The sequence below is a fragment of the Phodopus roborovskii genome, unplaced genomic scaffold, assembly GCF_943737965.1.
Source record: "Phodopus roborovskii unplaced genomic scaffold, PHOROB, whole genome shotgun sequence".
In the NCBI taxonomy this organism is placed as follows: Eukaryota; Metazoa; Chordata; class Mammalia; order Rodentia; family Cricetidae; genus Phodopus; species Phodopus roborovskii.
In genome coordinates, this window is record NW_026126575.1 from 5,846,039 (window position 1) to 5,863,302 (window position 17,264).

Below are 17,264 nucleotides of genomic sequence, written 5' to 3' on the forward strand. Positions count from 1 at the left end.
TGTTAATACTCAGCCTTGGGATAGAAGAGTGACAGTCTTCCTTGGCTCTGCTTTACAGGCTTGCAGGCTGGGGACAGGCCGGGGACTAGGGGAAGTGTTTTATCACTTCCTGTGTGCCTTATTACACAGCACATGCTAAGGATCATTAGTGATATTTGCGATTCTGTGCCTGTGTATGTGTGGATGGTAGTGTGTCACACAGAAGAAGGCAGAATGCAATTTTGTATTAAAAATATGAAAATCAGATCTTGGCTTTGTCCACTTCAGAATCAAAGTGACATTGAAAAATTGTCTAAATGTTTTAAACCTCACCTCCCTTGATGGCACAATGTATATCTGTTACCATAAGCAGTCAGCAAGGAAATATAGTGTATCTTAAAGGATCCTATGTGCACTCTGAGGTTTGATATTAGTCCCGAAAGCCCAATATAATGAAAACACCATAATATGCTTCTTCAATTATGATTATTGGTTCTTGACATGATTTATAGAAAATAACACAGCACCATATTTCACTAACTCTAACTTGTATTTTTATTATTTTGTATTCTCTTGTGAAACACATACACAAGTACTATATTTCCATAATGTGTCCCATTCCTGTTCCTTTCTCCCTTCCACCTCTTTCTGTGCCCTCAATTACAAGTCCCTCTCCTTTAATTATTCTTGATTCAAAAATATGCATGTGTGTGTCTGTATATGTTTAAGGAAGTTTTTAAAGCAATATGTTTCCTTGTGGCTTTTTCAAACATCCTCTGAATTATCTTCCCCTTCCCAGTAACCCCTGCCTCCCCGCCTTTCTGACTTGCCGCTTTATAGCACCAGAGTTCTACTATCCTTCTCTGGCCCTCCCTCTTCTCTCCTCCTCCCGTGGACCCTTTCTGGCTTCTGCTGTTATGCCATGTTATATCTTTAAGTCTGAAAATTCAGAGCAACCCAATAAGCAAAAGAAAGCGTGTAGCATTTGACTTTCTGGGTGAGTTACCTCCTACAGTATATTTTCTAGTTCATCCATTTATCTGCAAATTTCTTTTTCCTTAAGTTATGTGTGTTATTTTGTTTCATCCTATAATTTTATGTTATCTTTAATTTTTTCTTTTATCAAAAATAGATTATTTTAATAAATCTATTCTGATAATGGTTTCCCATCTCCCCACTCCTCAGTCCCTCCCCACCCCCTCCCCTCTGGATCTGTACCCTTTCTCATAAGAGCCCCAAACTGGAAGTCATAATATATACACAAAGGACCTGTGAGATAGGAAAAACAAAACAAAAATGTTCCTGACTTAACATTATGAGACACAGGACCTCAAAAGAGGCCATTGAGTTCATTTTGTATTGGCCATCTACTGTTGGGCATGGGGACTTATTTCTTATTTATGGTTCTTCAAGTCCATCACAGTTTCTGTTTTTATGTCAATACCTTGCTATTTTTATTATATAGCTCAGTAGTACAATTGAAATGGGATATATTATTTTGTATTTGGATGAAATGTTCTGTAGACACCTGTTAGGGCTTTTTGGCTTACAACATCAGTTAGCTCCAGAATTTCTTTGTTTAGGTTTTGTCCAGATGATATGTCTATTGTCAAGTGTGGAGTATTAAAGTCACCCACTATCACTGTGTGATTTAATCTGCATTAGTGTTTCTTTTATGAACTTAGACCCCCTTGTGTTTGGTGAATAGGTGTTAAGAAATTCAATATCCTCTTGGTGAATTTTTCATTTGATAGAATGTAGTGACCTTCCTTATCTCTTTCTATTATTTTTTGTTTGAAACCTATTTTGTCAGATATTAAAATATTTTGTCAGATAGTAAAAGGTCCATTTACTTGGAATAACTTTTTTCATTCTTTTATTTGGAGGTGCTGTCTACCCTTGATATTAAGGTCTGTTTCTTGGATGCAACAGATTGTATTTATATATTTATGCATTTACATACGGGTGTACATTTGTTCAATATTAATAGTTAAATGAAAAAAGGCCATGTGTTTGAGTGTGGGTTATGAGAGGTCCTATAGGGAGGAAGAGGAAGGGGTGTTATCATAATAATGCTTGTGGGGAAACTTGGCGGGTTCCGTGTTAGGCAAGCTTGACCAGGTGGAGGGACAAACATGCCAGGCAGACAGAGCTTAAGTGAGAAGTTTTAATAGAAAGGGGCAGGAAGGGAAGGAAAGAGAAAAGAGGTAAAGATACACACACACACACACACAGAGAGAGAGAGAGAGAGAGAGAGAGAGAGAGAGACTGACAGAGAGAAAGAGAGAGAAGAGAAAGACAGAAAAAGGCCTGTCTTCCCCAGAGGAACAGCAGGAAAGAGGAGTGGGAAGCAAAGTGGGCAGGGTCTTTCTTTTTAAAGGGGTCCTTTGCAGACTAAGCACTCATGGAACCCTGAGCTGACCAGGGTACTGCCTGAGTGCATTCTGCCAGGTGACAGGGGCAGGCCAGCATAATGCCGGAATCCTTACAAGGGGGAAATGATCTAATAGTATTTTAATAAAAAATTTAAACTTACTTTCAATTACAAAAGAAAAAATGTATATAAAATACATTAGCCTAAGACACATACCAATAAGACAGGCTACATCACTTTAAAGACACAGAACTTTTAGGAGAAGTAAGCCAGCCTCCACTCCTTTGTCATCCCCTCTGTGAGAAAAATGCAGTGATGCACTCATCATAGTAATTACCTTTTATAATGTGAGACAGAGGTTTCCTTATGTCACAATACAGGCAAGGATGTGCTCAAAGGAACAGGAAGTCAAGCTGGAAGGAGGGTCTTGTGAAGTGAAAATGGGTGACATGTTTGATGACATTGTGCCTTTTCTATATATTCTAATGACAAAAGCCCACTTCAACAAACACCTAGGACTCAATGGTGATGTTTATTCATGTATTCATTACTCAATGAATACTTATGACAGACCTTCGGGCTCTGTCTCAGTTCTCCGTGGTATTGTGGGTTGTAGCAGGAAAATGCAATGAGAAATAGGAGAGGAAGACCATAAGGTGCTGTGGAAATTCTAACAACCTCAAGAAGGAGCAAGAATAAGGAATGGATGAATGAAACCTAACACTTAGAAACTAAGAAGGAGGTACTAAATAAAGGTGGACCTTTTCCTTTGTTTTCTTCCAAATATTACATTGTTCATCATGTTTCAAGTAGAACAAAAGAAAGTTGTAACTACAATCATTTTTTTGTCCACAAAAGAATTTGCTTGATGGGTGAGATTGAATGCTGATATCCAGTCATGTTTGAGAATTTGTTTATCAATAAATCTTATGAAATGTTCTCCCTTCTTCTGCAGAAGGACACAAAGTCAGACTAGTGCAAATCATTATTTTAGATGGCTGGTCTTGTGAATTGCTCACCTGCCAGGACTGTACAGAAGCGTCAGACTGGAGGTTCTATGCATGAAGTCCTATTGATTTCTAACTAGAATGACAGGACTATATGGAATAAAAATATAGACTTCAATAAAATAGAGAAGAATAGATTGGTCTAATACAACAGGCAACCAACATTCTGGGAATCTGATGATCTCATGGGAGGATCCAGTGAATTTCTTGGCTTCCAGCTTGGCCAGTTCATGTTGATCACTATCTTCACAGAGGCTGTTCTTTCACAAATCGTACCACACTTTTCCCTGTGATGGTAGCTAAGTCTATGTGTGTGTGTGTGTGTGTGTGTGTGTGTGTGTGTGTGTGTGTGTCTGTCTGTCTGTCTGTCTGTCTAATGCTAGGAGTCTTGGTTAGTCACTATCCACCTTATTCATTGAGGTAGAGTCTCTTTGTTGTACCCAGAGCTTGCTGCTTCAACTTGTTTAGCTAGCCAGGAGGCTCTGGGTTCCTCTGGGTTCCTCTGTATAGCTCTAGGAATAGGATTACAGGCAAGCCACCACACCCATTGGTGTTTGTGTTGATTCCAGAGATGTAACTCACATCCTCACACTTGAGCAGCAAGCATATTACCCATGGAGCCATCTGCTAGCCCCTCCACTTTAGGCTTACTAGGTCATTCTCAGAAAGAACACTACAAACCATCCACTGAGTTTCCAGGAGAGGATATTCATGGGTCCAGCATGAATTATGTGTTGTTCTCTGGAAAAAAAAAATCAGCACCCTGATTGGCTGGCTGTACACAATCCCCTTAGGTGAAATATAAGTATTGAATTCAACCTTCAGATTTTAAGAGGAGGAGAAAGGCTAGTGGCTTCAAAGTAAAATTGAAGCATTGTTCCCCAAAGAAGGCAAAGGGAAAGTCAAGCTGACAGATCCCATTCCAAGCAAGGGTTCAGAACGCAGGACTTCAGCACCCACATGCCTGTAAAACCCTGAGCCAAGGAACATTAGTGCAGCAGCTGGGTAAACTTGCTGTTGATGTGGATGATCTGTTTTTCTATGTTCTTTTCTTACAGCCAAGACCCAAATTCATTCACCTGCCGAGCGTCTGGTGAAGCCCCTGCCCTGAGCCTGGTGACTGGTGCTTCCGCTAGAGGCCCAGGTCAAGGCAGCCGCAAGACCTTCAAGATATCCAGGCCCGAACCATGCCATAGCCATGTTCCATTTCCTTCCAGCTAGGATTTTCATTTTATCCTTCTCCTCCAGTAAGGCTGGGACCTGCTCACATCCCTCTACACCCCAAGAGCATGCTCTTCAATGGAAGGTGTGTTGAAGTGAGATGTATCACTGGAGATGCAGGTAAGAAATCTGAAGCAAATGACCTCACCTACCCTCATCAGCCTCCATCCTGGCTCTTGCCCCCACAGCAGGTACAAGGACAAAAGGGCCATTGTCCTTAGAAGCCTATAGGATAAATGGAGAGAAAACATGTCTTTGCTGGTTAATCTGCCTTGATAAAGAGTATTGTTTTATCTCCTGCCATCTCTAGGACTTCAAGGGGTGAATTCTACTAGGGACAAAGTCTTCCTTGTCTTTTCTGACTCACTGAGACAATTAAATTGACCTTTCATAAACTCTGAGGTTGTCACAGCCTAAGTGCCAAGGTGTTAGGGTGCCTTGAGAATATTCTCCTTCCCCCACCTCACAAGGGGCATGCCATCTCCAGAGATGCTGTGGGTCTGAGAAGCAGTGTGCTTCTCTTCAACTTCACTTTTAACTTTTAAAATTATGAATGCAATCCCTTGAGCAAATTCATGTTTACATGAAAAACTCAAGGAAAGTACAATGAAATGCCTCCTATTTCCCAACACCTTCTATTTTTCCCTAGTGATATCACTTGCGTGTATGGTTTCCTAAACCAGTGATGAGGCAGTACCAATGCTTTATTAAACTAATTATATTAGATTGCATCACATGTACACAGTTTACTTTAGGTTCACTCTGAACTGTACATGTTGAGGATTTGGTCAGCGTTAAGATATATACCTACCACTTATGGAAAGGAGTTGCACTACCTTAAGTCTTCTGTGTTCTACCAACTCACCCCTCATTCCCACCTCCCACTCCTTTCAGGCAGGTGCTAATGCTTTCCCTCTCTAGCTTTACATGTCCCAGAATGTTGTAGAGCTAGTATCATCCTTGTGGTCACTCAGACAAGCATCTGACACTTGGCATTAGGATAACTTTTTTCCTTGCTTGTGTGGCTTGATAGCTCATCTCTTTCTACTAGTCAATACTTTCTTAAGGTGCTGGGAATTGAACCCAGGGGATTTCCTATGATGGACAAGTGCTGTACCATGGAACCGCATCCAGATCTTACTGCTCAAAGCTTCTATCTCACTTTAAAGTCTTTTCACATAACAACTAATATTCTTGGCCTTGTCTCCCAATTTTTTCATTATTTCCTATGAGACAACCTAAACTTTAGAAAGGGCCTTATTGTGTGTGTTATTTCAAAAACTAAAATGACTAAAAAGCAATTTCAAGTGTTTTTGTAAGGTAGAGAAACAGTAAAGTATAATACATCAGCTGTGACCCAACTAGATTAAGTTGGCTTGGGCTTCAGGTAGCATTGGTATTCATGGCAATTGTATCCAGAAGAATCTATCGTCATTGTATCATCATATAATTACTGTTTCTCCTGAAATAACTGATCTCCTGGTTTTGTTTGTTTGTTTGTTTTTTCCTCAGCAATATTGTAGATCCAACTTACAGTTGTTGGTAATAACACTCACAAATTCACTTTTAATACATGGGTCAAACAATTTTCCTTTCTATTTACATTTCTGGAACAGAACATACCTAATCTATCCAGGGAAATGATTATGGAAAAACGTGTTCCCTTCAGTTATCCTATGACATGGAGGATGGGATGGGAGCTCACTGTGGAGAGTACAGATTACAAAATGCTGGGGCCTGAGCTGAATGTCCTTGCCATGCCTGGAGAGATTAGTGCTCTTATCATCCATTTCTCCACAAGACTCGGTGTATTCATCCATAAACCACAACTAATGATAGTTTCCACCTTCTAAAGCTGTTCTGGAGGTCAAAGGGGAAAACCCACAGAGCTTATCAACAGCAGAGGCAACAACAAAAAGTCTCTGCAAACAGCAGTAAGCCATGCAGGACCTTTGACCCATGGAGAAAGGAAGGACTAAGTCCTCTTCGGTGCACACCAAATTAGTCCTAACTGTCCATGGGGGCAAAAGCAGCGCTAATCCTGTCACAGATGTGTTCTTAGACATAGCTAAGTCTGTCTGAGAAGTCAACTTCACTGAAGTGAAGGGAAATGGAAAGGTCAGGGGCTACATGAAATGTTACAGAATTGAGCCCACAATTTTTCCTTTTTTGACTCTACCCCTGTTATGTCAGGGCCACTGATAATAACTTGCAATCTTCATTCTGCCTGCCTCAAAAGTCCCACTTTCTGAGCAAGTGTCTGCATTGGAAAGGTCATTAGGTGACAGCAGGATTCCCAAGCAGGTAGGTAGGGTGTGTGTATGTATGTTTCCCAGTTTTGGTCAACAGTTAACTTGAGATTAGCTGAAGGACTTTGAATCACTTTTTGCCTGTTCCCAATCATCTTTCTTCTCTTATATAATTTTACCATAAGATCATGATAATATAAATATCATAAAAGAAGTTTCTGCGTCTGTGCACCTGCCAGCAGGCTCTTGACCCTCTGTGTTTCAGCTGTGGATGGTGTTTCCTCCATGTGTCATTGCTGCTCTGCTCTCTCTGTGCCTCTGCTTCAGTGATGCCCTGAGCTTGGCAGCTCTTGCAGAAGGATGGCCAGGAGGCAGCAAAACAGTGAGACTCACGGGTCTCACGTTGTTTAGAGAAGACAGCACTACCTGCATTTCTGAATTACAGTGTTGTAGAAGAAGATTAGGAGAAAGAAAGGAGGAGGAAGGGAAAGAGGAGGAGGAAAGAAATGTAAATCTCATAATACTCTAGGCACTGAACATCATTTTTATCATGATTTACATGCTTTACTTTTGCAGAGCAAATTTGCTTTACCAAAGAGATTACAAACAACCACCAGCCCATTTCCTTGCATCTCTGTGTATCCAGCACAAATACAGACTGGAATCCTAGGGAGCATGCTTGAAGTGATTATGGGAATGGAGGCCCTGGAAGGCAGGAAGACAATGGGATGCTGGGGAAGGTATTACCTAATGCGACATCAGGAGGGCTCTGTGACTGAAAAACAACAAATACTGGCAAAAGATGATCAACTGTTAGGGCTAGATATGGACTCAATTGTCTTTTTTTTTTTAAAGGAAGAAAGAAAGACAAGACAAACAAAGCAATGGCGAATTAAGATCCATTAGCAGTCACATGATAGTGTATCAGAAAGGAGATAAGCTTAGTGGTTAATGATCATAGACTTGAGAGTGACAATGGATTTGAAGCCAACATGCACTTTGAACTGTTCATTTCAATAAACCAATTCAACACTCAACCCCTGCTTATGGTGAATGAGATAATGCTCATCTTGGTATTCTTGAAATTTTGATTTGCTAAAATAAGCAAAAATGCTTAGTTCAGGTAGAGTTTTATGCACTGTTCCCTTTTGTGCAATTGTTAAGAATTCTGAAAGAAAGGGCATCCTTGAACTTTATCGCCATAAAATCCCATATATTCTGAAGAAACTAGTAAAGACAGTATTCTGACAGAAAGAACACAGAAGATACGGTCTTAAATAAATGAAAGCCAAAACTGAGTGTGTCAACACCCTCATTAAAACAGGGATTTTGAAGTATGGCTTCCGATTGTTTCTCTGGGACTTTGGGCATCTGGGTCAAAAGTGCATCATTAATGCTGTCTTCGTAGCTATTGAAAATGGATTCTGTTTTCATCAGTTCTATTTACAACAGCTTTCCTGGGACTCAAATACAATGAGGCTCACCCACCCACTGGCTTGCAAGCTCTGCAAAGTACAGTCTTCTATAGTGACATGTATCCTGGCAGCATGGCACTATCTGCCCAACCCTACTGTAGGGTCAGAACTACCCCCCCCAATCCCATAAACTCACTGGACTCTTGGGAAGGTACTAAGAGCCTGGGAGAAGCATTTGGCATCTCCCTTGAGATGAGTAAATTACATGGAAGACTATGAGTATTTTATGATCTGTTATAGCTGGATAATTCAAGGTGCAGCTTAGCAGTGAAACTCATTTTCCACAACTCCCAAATGGTTTTGCAATAAATCTGTGAACTTAATCAGCTTCCTCTGTTGAGGCAATCTCCCCTAATTGTGTTCTTGTGTGAAATAGACATGATGACAAAAATACTGTATCTCTGGAAAGAAAGTGTGGGCCTTGCTAACTCGGGCAGCAAGAGTTTCAGTCCCTTGTGAAAAGGAGCCGTGATTGTACTGTCTCTCACAGTATTTGTCTTCTGGATAATTGTTGTCAGACTCTTCCTTCTTGGTTCAACATTAGGACAATGAAAATCCTGAGCTAAGTGTCTCTGGGACCATAATAGTCTAGTACCCAAGGGGACTGCCAAGTAGATTTTGATAAATTCCCATAAGACTTCTGCAGAGCAAAAAGAAACGACAGCACAAATGAACACAGAGATGAAACACAGAACTCAGATGTCTCCATTTTACCTCCTTTCCTGGTTCCTAGGAGCCAATGCCCTACTTTCCTTACCCTCCATGCCAATAATGGCGGGTACAGAGAGGATCTGCCAGGGATGTTAACACAGCTGATGACTGTAAGCCAGCAAAGCAACCTGCCGAAAGGAAGAGCAAGCTCAGAAACTTCCTGCTCTTCAGTTCTTGGATAGACTTGACCTTCAGAACAGCAAGGATTTGTGGGAGTCAGTGGGTGTGGTCTGAGAGGGAGATTCAATACTTGGAGGCTGACCTTTCAGAGTTGAGAGTTTTTCCATCCTGGAAAATAAGAACTCAGCATAGAAATTGAATTAGAAGTGGAAGGATTTCCCAAGGCTCTCATCCATCCCAGCTGCATCCATAGAGCCTGGCCTGGTCTTGCTCCTGTCGTTCCCAGCTAGGATTACTGCTTATCCCTCCCCACAGTGTCTGTGGACACTGAGGTCCACAGAAGCACCTTGAGACAAGCATACAAATTCAGCCGTAGTCAGCAGATGCAGCCTCAAAATTGGAGAAGGAATTGTGAAAACATTATTTCCCTGCAAATCGGACACCCTCCTCACTCCCACAACAAAAGAACTAGTGTTTCTCAACTCTTTTGCCTCAGGCCCTCACCCGCCTGTGAATAGGGGCACTGAGGGGACAGAAACACCATAAAATCCCAGGTTCCCTCCACTCAGCCTCAAGCTGTGGTTTCCCATTTCCTCCCACTGGACAGCTTCAGTATTAATTGCTCCCAAAACCAACAGTAAAATTTCACTACCACTCCTTGCAGGCAAAGAAAGCCTCAGGTCTACTGGGAATTTTGGAGTGGGACTTGCTGACCCTGGCCTCTCTCTCCCGTTTGTACACAAGCAGTGTGTGTAGGGTGGGGGTGGGGGGCATCCAGACAGTTCTTTGGTTTGGGAAAGAAGTTCTCTGCAGAGCAGTCCAAAGCTGCATATGAGAGTTCACTAGAAATGCAAATTTTCAGTTCATCAGAAGCCCTGGGACTTGGCTGGCTCCTTAGTTCATTGAAAAAGCCTGCAAGTGATTTCAGTTCAACTAAATCATGAGGATTAGTGATCTAGGCTAGGCATTTATTTTGTCAAGACACTGCAGACTTTTATTGTTGTCTGTGTGGTCTTTCACTCCCTTTGGCTTACTTCCTTTAGTTTCTGTCTGGCAGGCTCCTCGTCAGTCTTTACGTCCTCTAAAAATATCCTCCACATGTAAGTTACCATCATCCTTTCTACCTAAGTGAGTAAAATGTGTCCTGACTTTTGTGACATCTAAAGTTTTTTGTTAAAACCACCAAGTTCCCATGTTCTCTGCCAGGCTCAGAAATATGAACTTGTTAACATCAGCAAATGCTTTATATAGAGTATTGTTTATATAGAATTTTGTTTCTGATGGTGCCAAAATAGAATTTTAAAATTGATTAAGGAAATTCAAGTTTTAGATCATATTGGGGGTTGAAAAACCTCTCCTCTGACATATGCTGGCTCTATAGACTGAGGTAGTGATTTGACCTCTTTACTTAGCTTATGTAATAAGGAAATACTGGTAATGTTTACCCAGTATGATTAGATGACTAAAGGAGCAGTGCTTAGCACAGTAGCTGACCAGTGCAGACATGCTGTGGATGTCAGTTGCTGTTGCTATTTGTAGTAATGTTACTGTTGTCATCTTCATCCTCTCTCACACATCATTAGTGCTGTTTATTGTGCCTAGAATAGAGAACACAGGCAAAAGCAAAGTTTGTTTTGTTTTGTTGTTGTTTGTTTGTTTTAAAGATCAAGGTTGTGGCTTATCTCCTATACTTCCTGAAGTGCTGACACTTTAGGCAAATTTGACTTTTCATACTATATTTCATGAAATATATCAAAACAGTGTTGATTGTCTTCCAAATTTCCCAGGATCCATCACTGCCAAGAGTCCTGGCTGAGTCCTTTAAAATGATAATAGATCTGGCCACCATTACTTTACTCATACCATCTTTAAGCTGTAGCTCTGGTACATATTAGAACATTAGAAAGTGTAACTAGGTTTCTCATTAGACTCATGTTGAACACTTTGAACAAAGCCTGTCCTCACATCTATCAAAGCCTTGGGTTTCACTGGCATGGTGTGTGACCTGGACATTGGATCCCCTGGGTGATACCAATGTACAGCACCAGTCCACTTTTTGCTTTGTAAATTCTTTTGCATGTTCCAGTGTATGTGTATGAGTACATGCTGTGCACGTGTGTATGCTTGTATGTGGAGGCCTGAGGACAGCCTCTTCTGTCATTTCTTGGGTGTTGTCTGTCTCCCTTTTCTGTTTTGGTTTCTTTGTTTTGGTTTGTAGACAGAGTCTATCTTGTCTGAAGCTTGCCAAGTAGGCTAGTGAGTCAAGTAGGCTTGATGGGCCAATGAGTCCCAGGGGTGTGCCTGTTTTAGCCTCTCCAATGTTGGTGTTACAAATGCATGCCATAAAGGCTCTTAAAACATGGGTTTTAGGGATAAAGCTCACATCCTCATACTTGCAACACAGGCAGATTAGCACCTGACCCAGCATCTCTCTAGCCCCTCTAACCATGTTTCTTAGTAGTACACCAGGAAACTTACAGGAAGTACCACTTGTGGCTCAGCACAACTACCGAAGTAAGTAGACAGCTCTTGCTGCTTTTCACAAAATTAGTGTTTACTAAGATGACTGGTCATAGCACATTCATTAGTTCAACAGGCTAACTGCCTGCAAGATGTTGTAAGTGGTTGATTCTAAGTTAGTAAGTCCTTTCTGAATAAACTTTAAACATCTGAATAACATTTCAATGACACTCTTAGCCAATGCACAGTCTTTCTGTAGCTCATTCACCAGGCTACAATGCCCAATCTTTTTACCATATTCCCAGGAAAACCAACTCAATCCATCATCACCAATGCCCCAGAAGGCTAGAGGGAAATTCTCTTTCTGATTATCTAGCATTTTCCTCCCTGAGACACCAATGTCTAAGGATGAGAGGGTCAAAAACTGTCTTGGGACCGATGTTCTCTCTTTCTGTTACAAAGAGACAGTCACAGACTATCTGTGTTGCCTGTCACCAAGAAGTCCACAGGTGAAGAGTCCTTTGTGTGTTTTCCCATCAATCTTCCCAAGTATTATTTTCTCTGGGCGCCACTTTGTTGATAACACAACCATCCTTTGATTACAGTAAGATGCCTCCTTGGGCCAGGACCCCTGGGCCTTTAGAACAAGGCCAAAAGCTTTGACCATGAGCCTGTCATGTGAGTTCATAAAGACCAAGTGAAACTCAAGGATGGAAGAAAAGAAACATGTTTCAATAGAAAACCAATAGTTTTTAAAAATAATTCTTAAATAGGTAAAGGGAAGAGATTGGAAAATAGACAAACCTGTGGTAGATTTTATAGTAGTAATAATAATAATAATAATAATAATAATAATAATAATAATAAATCCTGCTTAACCTTATAACCTTGGAGATGCAGTGAGTTAGACAACCATGTTCTCTGTAAGTCTGTAAGTCCCATTTGCAGATCAGTTCCAGCTCAGACTCTTTGCTTTTTCTCTTCTCCTCCTGATCCTCCCTCATTTCTTCCTGTCAATTCCCATCAGCACTTTTTTTTGTCTCTCTGAATGTGTAAGTGTTCCAGTGAGTGTACATGCATGTGCATGGGTCAACCCTGGCTGTTCTCCTCAATCTCTATCTTATTTTTTGAGAGAGGCTCTCTCGCCAAACCTGGAGCTCACTGATTTGGCTAAACAGGCTGGCCAGCAAGATCATCTTGGCTTCCCCTCCCAAAATCTGGGACTATAAGTGTGCCCTACTGCTGTTAGGTTTGTATGTGGGCACTAGGGGTTGAGCCTGAGTCCTTATACATACACAGCAAAGCAAGTTCTTTACCAACTGAACTATCTCTGCCTTACCATCAGTCATCATTTCTAGGCCCAAGGAAAATACAATAGAACCAGAAGAAAAGAGAGAGAGATGCCAATGAACACATCTGAAGATTTGTTTATGTTCCAGATTTGTTGGCTAACACACAACCTTTTGTCATTACAAAATATAACAAAGGGATACCATTCACATATTATTTATGATACAGAAACCAGGTTTTGATAGTAAAACATAATCTAGCAAAAGGCCCAATGCTAGCAATATTAAAGCCAGGAATCAGGTTTAGAGTCATCCAGCCCTTGAACTGTGCACTTTGATATGTATAAATGGAGGAGAAATCCCCAGGCTCATCTGGGTAGAGTACAAGGTCAGCACAGCCTGAATTTTAGTTGGGTCTCCATCTTTTTCTGTAACCCCAGGCATTTTCTTCTCAGTCTGCCCATGCCTGAGAAACCAGGAGAACCTAAATGAAGGGTTAGAAGACTCACTGGCACAACACTACAAACTACACTTGGGGCTGATTCTGAAAACCTAGGAGCAGCTCTCCTAGCAGGCAGGTCTCCTGTGTGTCTATAGGAGAGAGAAGAAAACAAGCCAAAGATAGGAGCTCAGCAAGCAACAGCTCTGGGGAAGTCAGCAGTCTGTGTTTGGCAGCCCCATGCTGTTTGCCAGTTAACCCTGTCCCATTGGCTCTAGCCAGGTCAGCTCACCTTGGGATGACCCTAGAGCTGAAATGCAGCTTGGCTTCTGGCTAGGCCTGCTTCCTCCTTGGAGAACAGGGACCACAGTATAGGGAATGCCAAAGCCAGGCCCCACAATGTGAGGAAGATTGAGCGTGGGAAATGGAGCCTTCATCAAATCTCTAGGTGTGCTTTTCCATGTATATGTGGGGATAAATTCAGAAGCCAATAACCTTCCTATTACAGAGAGAGCTAGGTACCCCACCCCCTGGGTGGGGGGTGCTGTCAAACAGGCAGCAGGAAGTTGTTTGTTTGCTTTAAAATTCCTCTGTGTTGCCCAAGTTTTGCTTTGGTGCTAGAATGGAGAAGTTTTTGCTGTGCTTTGCAAGGGACAAGCAAGCATTCAAAGTTGGCAACATCAAAACATGGTCTGCTGATATTTATCCAGGAGTGGGCATGGGTGGTGTTTCTTCAGCCTCGGGAGAATATTTTATAATTTATTATTTGGCCTAGACTAAAATAGTCTTCTGGAGAAAACAAACAAACAAACAAACAACAACAAAAAAACAATATACATAAAATGAGAGGAGAGCTGGCTGAACAAAGAATGGGCTGGGGCTTGGAGATGCCGATGTTTGTAGCAGTGTTTGTATTTGGAATGGAATGGACCTGGAAATGGAAATGCCGAAGGGAGGGCTGTTCCTCACCAGGAATTGGGAGTCGTCTTCTTTCTTCTTTGCTTTACTTCCTCACTTCTGTCCTCCCTCTTTTCTCTCTCTGCTGCCCTGAGACTTCTTTTCTCTATCCATCAGGAAGAAGAGAAGCAGGGGGTCAGTACTTTGAACAGAGACTTTACCTTGGGACTGTGTTAAAATGTAAGCTTTTAACTCTGTAGGTCTGAAGTCAGGGCTGAAATCCACAGGCCACGCTGGAGTCTCAAGTGCTAGAGGAAGTTCAGAGAGAATTATAATGGAGTAAAACTATGCTTTGCCAAGCTAGTAAATTGGTTATTTCATTCATTCTTTCAATAAGTACTTATTGAAACCTGCTTTGGGCTGGGCCCTGAGCCAGCACCAGGCATATAATAGGAGGCCAAACAGACTCTGTCTAGTTTCATTGAACTGGGAGCCTGGTGTGTATGGCAAACTTTTAGTCACATGTATAACGAGATGTGGCACTGCTGTTGCTGTATGTCTAGGGAAGGAGGGGTGCAGGGATCAGTGAGGTCTGGAAATGGACAACCTTCGTGGGACAGCCACAAAAGTTTCCCAGAGGAAGTGATACTGGACTGAGATCAGAACCTAACAGAATGGGCCTATTATTATTTTTTTGTCACATTGGTCCATTGATTGACTGGTGACTGATTTTGTACCTCTGTGTATCTCCAAGCCAAGGCTCACATGTGAAAATTAGAAGACATCTTCCAGGAATTGGTCCTCTCCTTCCTCTGTGTAGGTCCCTGAGATTGAACTGAGGTCACCAGGCTTGGCAGCAGGTACTTTTAGCTACTGAGCCCTGTTATCATAAGAACAAGAAGCTAACCATTAGTTGAACACTTATTTGGGGCACATGTTTTACTAAGCATATACCTGTATATTATCTTATTTAATTCTCATAGCAACCTCCCAGGATGTTCTCATTACCTGAGTCTAAAATTACACTGGAAAGAGCAGCAGTTCAGAGAATTTATATTGGGTCACACAGTACCTTGAGAACCCCAAAACAGTAGTCTTCAGAACTTCAGCTTCACCTGACTGCTGCCATAGTCGTCCAGAACTTTACCAGAAAGGCCTTGGCCAACTGAAGAGAATGAGCTGCTCCTCTGCTCCTTCCTGCAACCACAGCCACACTGAAGTCCACTCTGCAGTGGTCTTCTGCACACACATCTAGTGTGATGCAGCAAGCAAACTGGAATTTCTCTCTAACATCTCTGCTGGCTTAGACATGACCATTAGTCATAAATACCACTTTCCAAGAATTTTTCCAAGAACTTAACTTATGAATGTTCTAAGTTGCCATGATAAGTTTGCAAAACCAGAGTGATACATGGTGTGTGTGTGTGTGTGTGTGTGTGTGTGTGTGTGTATGTGTGTGCATATATATGTATATACACATATTAGATATATATCTTTGTTTTATGATGGGACTGCAGCCTGGAGAGGCAAATGGTACAATTTGTGTAAGGTAGACTGTGGGCTTCTAAAGTTGTTTAGCACCGTGCATCGGTCCCCAGTGAGTGAATTGCCTGTACATGCTCTGAGATGCCCGAGGTCTTTGCAAGGGGCAAGTGGTCAACAACTCTCCCAATAGTGCTAAAATGTTATTTATCTTTTTTATTGCATTGGCATTTGCAGCCATGAGTCAGGAGCAAGGATGAATAAAGCTGTCTTTACCTCAGCAACATGTTTAATTTTTTATTAGCATTATTAATCATGGAGTTGAAGTAGTTTTTTCTCTAGATATATGAGGATTTTACATAAACACAGGCACACAAAGTATCAGAAGATAAGCATGACTGCATCTGGAAGCTAATGCCTAGAAATGATATCAGTGATTATAAAGGCCCTTGGGTCAACCACATATAGTCATCAATAATGTGATTTAAATTTGTACATAAAAAATAGAATTTTAGAAAACATGTGGCTCCAACAAGGACCTTGTCAACTCTTCACCTCTTAAGGCCTTTTTAAATGAGAGCTGTGGTGATATTAAAAGGGTGACTTCTAAAAACAATTTTGGGAAGACTGGTGAAACTCAGTGAACCGGTATCCTCAAATGCTGCTACACAACATTAAAGGGACCTCTCCTGAGTTGAAGATGCAAGAAAGACACAGCTTCTACTGAAACAGACCATGAAAAGTTCACTGATCCACTTTCAGATTCTGCAACTAGCCTTTATGAAAATATTACTCGTCAGGTACTGCTTGCTGTACAAGTATGGTTATAGCAACTTAAAAAGAGATTAAACTAACTGCCTTTTCCAATTATGCCTCTACGGAGCTGGATTTTCTTCATAGACTTCAGTCAAAACAACCCATCACAGCAGATTGAAAGCAGAAGCAGATAGCATCATCAAGCTGCTTTCCATTAAACCAAATAATACAGGCAAATGGATACCACTCTCTCTCTCTCTCTCTTTTTTTTTTTTAACCAAGTGTGTTAGTTAGGGTTCTCCAAAGGAATAGACTGATAGGATGAATATATGTAATTTATTAGAGTGGCCAACAGGCTGTGGGCTGTCCGATCCAGCGATGGCTGTCTCCTGTCAGAAGGGCCAAGGATCTGGTAGTAGTTTAGTCCACAAGTCTGGTTGTGTCATCAGTCCAATTCTAAATCTGGGCAGTTTTGGGAAATGCCCAGAGAGCTACTGGTCTCAGGTCTACACTGGAATCCTGAAGAAGTAGATTACAATACCAACAGAGGAGTGTCTCAGCAACAGGACATATGAACTTGTCTGGAAAGTGGGGGCAGCCAGGCAAAAATCAAGACCTTCTCTGTCCCATGTCCTTTTATGTGAGCCACCACCAGAAGGTATGGCCCAGATTTAGATAGGTCTTCTGACCCCAAGTGATCTCAATTTAAGGGAGGTCTTCCAACCTCAGATAATCTAATCAAGAAACTCTCCCACAGGCATGCCCAGCTGCTTGTGGTCAAGTTGATAACCAAGGTTGTCATCCA

General features: G+C 41.5%; 1 long non-coding RNA gene across 1 annotated transcript in view; it reads left to right on the plus strand.

The window, feature by feature from the left end:
- Window positions 1-17,264, plus strand: part of LOC127235961 (uncharacterized) — a 291,992-nt gene that overhangs the window by 103,323 nt on the left and 171,405 nt on the right. Inside the window, exon 2 of the long non-coding RNA XR_007835748.1 lies at window positions 4,419-4,701. This is a non-coding gene — a long non-coding RNA (uncharacterized LOC127235961). The remainder of the gene's footprint in view (window positions 1-4,418; window positions 4,702-17,264) is intronic.